Genomic DNA, 8135 nt, shown 5'->3' with positions numbered 1-8135 from the left:
GATGGAGGAAATGTGTCCTCTCTTTGAGGAATTCTGCATGATTATAGGGTGCGATCCCAATGCCCCTTTGTTAGACATGAGGTCAAAATTGGGTATATGCGGTCGTTTGAAAGTCTATTCCAGTTCAGCCGGCCACAGGCTAGGGCCATGGTTGTGGATGACCAGAAGGCAATTCTGCTACCACTGATTTTTGAATTTTTAGAGACTCGACCAGATGACCCGAACCGGATGAGGCTGAGGATGCGGGCTTTTATTTTTTGCTTATTGGCGGGTTTCTTATTTAATAAGGACCCAGGCTTTGGAGATTTACGATTCTATCCGATGATTCGTCAGATGGAGGACATGGGCTGCATCAGCGGTATTGTGCTAGTTGAGACTATCCGAAGTCTTGACAGAGCCGCCTTGGGTTTTGACAATTGGACTATCTCTCCGATCATTCTTCAGGTATTTTCCCTTCTCCTTTTCCTCATTGTCTCTTCTTTCTTTTGGTTCATTCCTTCGTAATAGAAAGGATCTATACTCAGGTTTGGTTAAAGGACCACCTCCAAGTGGTTGCTGCTCCTACTTTCTTGCCTTATAACCCCTCTCAGTATCGTATGCGGAGGATCCTGATCACTTATCTGTCTACTGATGCATGGACCTCATGGCTGATTGAGTTGGGTCCAGATGAGGTACTGTGGTACATTTCCTAGTATGACATCACCCGCTTTATCCAGGTTAGCTTCCGCCATACCCAAGTTTACCTGCTAGGCCTTACACATTGCACGTGGTATTGCGCTTAACGTGTTTTGAGGCAGATGGGGATAGACCAGACTGTTCCGATTGTGGATGGCACTTCCGTGGATTCAGTTATTACTCCGGGTGTTACCCGAGCCATCCTTAAGGCCTGGGTTAGAGATCATCACATGGTTAGGCCCCTACCTAATCCTGCCGGTGTTCATACTTCTCCAGAGTACCGAACCTGGTTCATTGCTGCTGTTTGGCCGATTGAGAGGCCAAGGAGGAACGCACTGCTGAGTGCACTGGAGGGTTGGGCTCAGGTTGGCACTGATGATGCGGACGGGACTGATGAGGAGATTGTGATGGCTCCTCGGACAGGCGAGGTTGGAGAGGGTTTAGCATCTGAAGACGACATTGAGGATGTTGCCCCACGTAGGCGACGGGACGCTTAGATTTTTTTTGGACTTTAGACTTTATCTGGAATTTTGGCTTTGGATTTTTTCTTTGGATGTATGTTTTTCGGACTTAGACTTTTATTTTGTTTTTTTTTTTTTGTTTTTTGAACTTTATGGACTCTATTACTTTGAGACAGAATGACGTTACAGTTTTGGCTTTTGGGCTTTCCAAGCATTTCCCAATTTATTTATTCAAGCTCTAACTTTTGCCTAAGCCGCCCTTTCGGGTTTTCAGCCTAGCGAGCTACCCATTTTTGCCTAAGCCGCCCTTTCGGGTTTTCAGCTTAGCGAGCCCTGACTTTTGCCTAAGCCGCCCTTTTCGGGTTTTCAACTTAGCGGGTTCTTCTTTTTTTTTTCTCTTTTCTTTCCTTTTTTTTTTTTGGCAAAGAAGAATGAATTATGAAATGATTTATCCATTAATGTTTAGACCGCACCCAAAAGAGGGCTGCCTACATATCTCCGATACATAATTTCTTTTTTCTGAGGAGAATCAGGTCTAATGTAGCTCTTTTTTACATCATGCAATGATTATAATTACACATAATATCCTTTTAACTGATCTAAATTACATGGATTCATGAACTCCAAACCATCTAAATCAGTCAAAATGACAGCTCCGCCGGACAGTATTCTCTTTAGAATGTAGGGCCCAGCCCAATGAGGGCGGAACTTCCCACGTGGGTCTATGACTGGTTGTCTAATTTCCTTCAAGACCAAACAACCTTCTTCCAATTTTCGGTCTTTGACCTTCTTATTAAAATGCCGAGCCATTCTCCTCTGGTAAACTTGCGTTCGGTGGATCGCTTGTAATCTTTTCTCATCAATACCCAGGAGTTGGAGGTGGTAATTCTGGACCCAATCTGCTTCCCTAATTTGGCTTTCCCGGATGATTCTTGTCGACCGAACTTCCAGTTCAACAGGCAGCACCGCCTCCATACCATATACCAAGGAATACGAAGTTGCTCCGGTGGGCGTTCTGATTGAAGTCCTATATCCCCATAAGGCATTCGGTAACTGTTCGTGCCAAGCTTTGTGCTTTTGAACTGTCTTCTGCAAAATGACTTTTATAGCCTTATTTGCAGTCTCTACAGCCCCATTTGTTTGTGGACGATAGGGTGAGGACTTATGATGTTGGATTCTCTTTTCTTTCAACAAATCAGAAAATTCACTCTGAAAGTGGGACCCATTATCAGTGATGATCTCAAATGGCATTCCGTACCGACAAAGGATGTTAGTACGAACAAACTGTGCCGCCTTCTTAGCATTCAAAACCAAATAAGAGGCTGCCTCGATCCACTTAGTGAAATAGTCTATAGCAACTAGGATGAATTGATGACCATTGGAAGCCTTTGGGTGGATCTTTCCTGAAATAACCCGAATTTTTATTTTCAAAGATTTTTCATTTAAATTTAATAAACTGACAGCGTGGAAAATGTATTTAAATATTTAAATGTGAATTAATAATTTGTACAGTGATAAACCGAATCGAAAATCAATTAAAAATCAAAAAATTAAACAAAAATCAAGATTTGGGCCGAATCGAACCGAAATCGAACCGAATTAGCCCAAACCACTTCTAGAAGCCTCTCTCCTCTATATCCAGCGCAAACTTCACCCTCCCCTCACCATTTTCTGCGCCACCTCCAGTCCACCACTGTCACTGCCACCACCGCGACGCCACCTCTGCTCTCTTCTTCTTCTTCTTCTTCTTCTTCTTCTTCTTCTTCTTCTTCTTCTTCTTTCTTTCCTTTTTTTCTTTCTTTCTTTCCCTTTCTTCTTCCCTGCACCTGCGTTCGCATCACTGTCCAGCAGCTCCAGTCGAGCGCCACCGCCGTTCTCACTGCCGCTCGTCACCGGAGCAGCTCTGTCGCTCGTCCCGCCTCGTCCTAGCTCACGCAGCGCCACCAGATCACACAGTCAGGCCCTCTGTCAGGTCTGTCGCGCCTACAGCAGCAGCACCAGCTTCAAGCCTCGCTGCCAGCCGCTCCTCCGCCTCTCTCCGCCACTGTTAGTTGGATCCGGCCACAGGCAGTTACTGCCCTTCGATCCGGCAGGCGTAAAAACTCTCGATCTAGCGAAAATTTGACAAAAGATTATATTTTGGGGGTAATAAAATTAATGCTAATAATTTTAGTTACTTAAATTAATTTCATTATTGTAGTTAATTAGTTTAGTTAATTTAATTTAGTAATTGTGAGTAGTTAAATTAAGTTAATTTAATTTTCAGTATTGATTTATAATATAAATGTTGATACACTTAAAATCCTTTGGTTAATTTATTGAGGAATTTTGATGATAATATCATGAATGGAATGAAATGAAGAATTGAGAATTAAAGGTAATGTTGATATTGATATTTGGATGGAGGATGAGAAAATTGAATTGATTGATTGCCCGATGGATGGGCCGTGTGGTTTGGAGTTATTAGATAAATTGTTGATATTTTAACAGGTGGATAATCCAATTTTCAGGGGAGATGTTGTCGAAATTTCGGTAGAAAATAAAATGAATTTCGGTAGCAAATAAAATTTATTATAGAAATTTAATTATTTATAGAGAGTAGAAAATAATAGAAAATAAAATAGATTTCAGAAGAAAATAAATAAAATAGAGTTCGGTAGAGAAATAAAATTTATTATAGAAAAGAAATTAATATTGAGATTAGATTACGTAGAAAAATTAAGAGTATAAAATAAAATTCTAAGAGTGGTAAAGAAATACTTTATCTGATATAGTTACTTTTGTTTTGTGTCATTCTTAAATTTCTTAGATCGCCCGGGTCCATCTAGTGCTCCTACAAGACAGAATCAAAGCTAGAACTTCGCTCTCCATCACTGTGAGTAATAATAAATAATGCATATCAACACTGCATTTGCATATCATTTATTTATAAACATTATATTTTTATTTACATATTACAATACATTATAAGTATTTTATCATATATATATATATATATATATTATGTTACGATCACTATAATTATACTTATATATAATTGTGCATTTGGATGAAATTGGTGTATTATGATGAATGAAATGTTTGATTATTTGTGCTGTGACTATATTGTGATTTGTTTGTGTGGAATTGGGATGAAGTGGGTCACCATGGGTTTGTGAGACTGTTTCTGTTTTATGGATCCTGATTCTGTTTCTGTTAGCCGGGTAAATGGGAGATCGGCGCCCCCATGTGCACCTACCGTTACTGTTAACCACAGGTTGGCTTCTTTATTGGGCGCACCGGATAATCTAGATTTGATCGCAGCCCGCAGGGTGGCCTCCTGTTGTGAGCGCCTGATGATCTAGATTTGATGGAGACGACCGGGTTGTCTCCTGTTGGTATGGAAAAGAAAAGAGAGAATGGAAAAACAATGAGAGGGCTGGTCAAGTGAGGATTAGACCGGTCGGCCAGTATGGGGGATCGGCTCCCTGGTGCACATGTGAGAGGATGAGCCATGTGGGAGGACGGCTCATCGGGGGTTCGGTGACTCCACTGACTAATTTCCACGTGATGTGATTATTTGAAGGTGATATTGTTTGTGGGTGCTGATGTGATGCCATATGATTGACTATTGTGTGTTCATTCAGTATACTAGGGTGCATTTTGCTTGAGTGTATGTGGTGTGTATTATTTATTATTATTCACTGAGTTGCAAAACTCACCCCCTTCTCTCCAAACCTCCCAGGTACTAGGAAGCAGCTGATTTGACTGAAGCTCTGCAATCTTCTCCGCAGAGTTATAAATGTAAATTTTATATTTCTGTTATTTAATTTTGGATGTATAAGTTACTCTATTATCAGAATATTATTGAACTCCACAGTTATAGGGTCGTGTATTTCCAATTGGGCCTTGCTGTATGCGTTGTTTTATAAACGGTTGGTTGTATTATTAGACACAGGAGAATCAGTATGCCCATATTATGAACGTGATTGATAATGACTAGGCCCAAACTAAATTTTATTTGAGATAATTAAAATTGGGCCGGATTGTATAACATTTATTTACATTTATATCTTAACTTGTATGGGCCTACTGTTCCTATTAAATGGTATGGAATGTATCGTTGAGTAATTAGGCTTACTACGGGCCTCGGGGGCCTTATGCTTACCTGGGCCCTAGTGCCGGTCCGGCCCACGGAAACGGGTCGTGACATTTCCGATCACATCTATGCCCCAAGTTGCGAAGGGCCAGGGTGAAGCAATGGGATTCAAATTGACCAGAGGCTGTTTTTACAGCTTAGCAAAAATTTGACACTCATGGCACTTCTGCGCGTGCCTCACGCAATCTGCATTCATAGTTGACCAGTAATAACCCAGGTTCATGATTTTTCGAGCCAGATCTATCCCGTGCATGTGTGGACCGGACTCCCCGTTGTGTAAGGAATCCATAATGGTTTAAGCTTCCCCTTCATCTACGCATCTTAGGTGCAAACCGTTCCAACTTCTTTTATATAGAACTCCCCCAGTAAGGAAATATCCGGATGCTAACCGTCTCAATGTCCGTTGATCAGTCTTCGAGGATCCATCCGGGTAAGCCTCGTCCTGAAGATAATTCTGTACATCCCAAAACCAGGGCTTGCCATCGACCAAATTCATGATGTGGGCCAACTATTTCTGTAGTCGAACTGTCAAAGGTCGAATAATTTGATTCCCTTCCACATTGACCATGGAAGCTAAAGTAGCAAGGGCATCAGCAAACTGGTTTTTGGCTCGGGGCAAGTAATGGAAAGACAGATCCTCAAATTGTTGAGCCAATTTATCCAAGTGTTGTAGGTAAGGAACCAAATGCTCTTCCTTAATTTTCCACTTCCTTAGAGCTTGAGAGACTATTGAATTGGAATCCCCGAAAACCCTAAGGACTTTTATCTCTTTTTCCAGGGCCGCTTCTAACCCCTTAATGCAAGCTTCATACTCGGCTTCATTGTTGGTGCAGTCGAAATCTAACTTGACTGCGATTGGGATGTATTCTCCACAAGGAGTTTTGAACACGACTCCAATTCCATTTCCGTGATAATTCGAAGCTCCATCAAAATACATCTCCCAAACGTCATTTTCCACGTTCAAGAGATCTTCATCGGGAAACTCCACTTCTTTCATTTCGTCTTCCATGGGCAGTTCCACCAATTGGTCAGCCAAGGCTCCTCCTTTTACTGCCTTCCGTTGTACAAATTTCAAGTCATAGGCTGCGAGCACTGACACCCACTTAGCCATCTTACTGTCAAGAACCGGCCTCTCCATAAGGAATTTCAAGGGGTTTGATTCAGAGATAACATATGTGGTATAGGATGAAAGGTAGTGCTGCAGCTTTGTACAAGCCCAAACTAGAGCCAGACATAACTTCTCTATCTTATTATACTTCAGCTCATAGTCTAGCATCCTTTTGCTAAGGTAGTACATGGCATTTTCTACCCTGGTGTCTTCTGCTTGTTGAGCTAAAATTGCACCCATCGCTTCTTCTGTCACTGATAGGTACAATAGCAAAGGTTTTCCTGGCCTTGGTGGTTGCAAGACTGGTGGAGATAGTAAATACTATTTGACCTGATCAAGGGCTTTCTGACAATCTTCGTTCCATTTGACGGATACCCCTTTCTTGAGCAATTTGAAGATCGGATCACAAGTATCGGCCAATTGATTAATGAACCGGCTGATGTACTGTAGCCTTCCCAGGAAACCACGAACTTCCTTTTCCGTCTTCGGTGCTGGCATTTCCAAAATGGCTTTGGCTTTTGAAGGGTCAATCTCTATGCCTTTCCGGCTGACCATATGCCCCAGAAATACTTCGGATGTAGCTCCAAACAGACATTTTGCCGGGTTGAGCTTTAAATTGTACTTTTGAAGCCTAAGGAAGAACTTCTCAAGTGCTGTGGTATGTTCTTCAGCTATTTTCGATTTAACAACCATGTCGTCCACATACACCTCAACTTCTTTATGAATCATGTCGTGGAAGATAGTTGTTGCCATTCTTTGATAAGTTGCCCCGGCATTTTTGAGCCCAAAAGGCATGACCCTATAGCAGTAGGTTCCCCACTCCGTGATGAATGCCGTCTTCTCTTTGTCTGGCAAATGCATCATTATCTGATTGTACCCGACAGCGAGATTAGTCAAGGAGACCATCTCGTGTCCAGCCATTCGGTCAACCAACAAGTCAATATGAGGCAAAGGGAAATTGTCCTTCGGACATGCTTTATTCAAATCCCGGTAGTCGACACACATTCGCACCTTTCCATCCTTCTTAGGAATCGGCACTATGTTTGCTAACCATGTTGGGTAGGCAATAGGCTCTATGAACTTGTTTTCCAATTGCTTAGCTACTTCCTCCTTGATTTTCAAGGACCATTCTGTTTTCAGCCTCCTTAGCTTCTGTTTTACCGGCTTAGCCTCGGGGTACACTGGAATCTTGTGTACTGCTATTGCTGGGTCAATACCCGTGATGTCATTAGCCTTCCACATGAAGCAATCGACAAACTTCTTCAAGCATTCAATGATCTGTTCCTTGTTTACACAATCAGATGCAATGTATGTATGTTCATTTTCTTCTTTGCCAATGATTATTTTCTCTTTTTCATTTTTTATTTCATTTATTTCTTTTTCATTATTTTTCCTAGGATATGCTTGGAAAGATTGACACGCAGGGTAACCAATGATCTGTAAGCTTTTATTGATAAGGACGGAATCGTCCTCAAAAATTACATCAAATTTAAAATTCAGATTTTCCAAGTCCGATACAGAAGACTCGGAACTGGACTCTGACTCGATTTCAGACTCAGGGTCAGACTCAGACTCAGTACAGGACTTGGCATCAGGTCTAGACTCTAGGTTTGGCTCGGGAAGGGTTTTGTCAGCAGCGCGCTCCTCCTCGGTATACCAGTTGGTGAGAGACCCTTTATTCGGCTTGATCAGGCTCAGCAAGTCTTGGTTCCCATCATTACTAGTAATAACTGCAACCTCGTCAAAGAGACTG

The 8135-nt window shown here is 41.8% G+C and overlaps 1 long non-coding RNA gene across 1 annotated transcript; it reads left to right on the top strand.

Annotated features, from left to right (window-relative positions):
* The first annotated feature begins 3853 nt into the window (after nucleotides 1-3853).
* On the top strand, nucleotides 3854-5221 carry LOC149495629 (uncharacterized). Its single transcript, XR_016321471.1, has 2 exons — nucleotides 3854-4011; nucleotides 4861-5221. It is a non-coding gene; the product is annotated as an uncharacterized LOC149495629 (long non-coding RNA).
* The last annotated feature ends 2914 nt before the right edge of the window (nucleotides 5222-8135 follow it).

This window comes from Jatropha curcas, chromosome 6, assembly GCF_041381405.1.
Source record: "Jatropha curcas cultivar XTBG-Jc1 chromosome 6, XTBG_Jcur_1.0, whole genome shotgun sequence".
NCBI classification, from domain to species: domain Eukaryota; kingdom Viridiplantae; phylum Streptophyta; class Magnoliopsida; order Malpighiales; family Euphorbiaceae; genus Jatropha; species Jatropha curcas.
The sequence above is the reverse complement of the archived record's forward strand: the minus strand, read 5'-3'. Positions and strand labels throughout refer to the sequence as shown.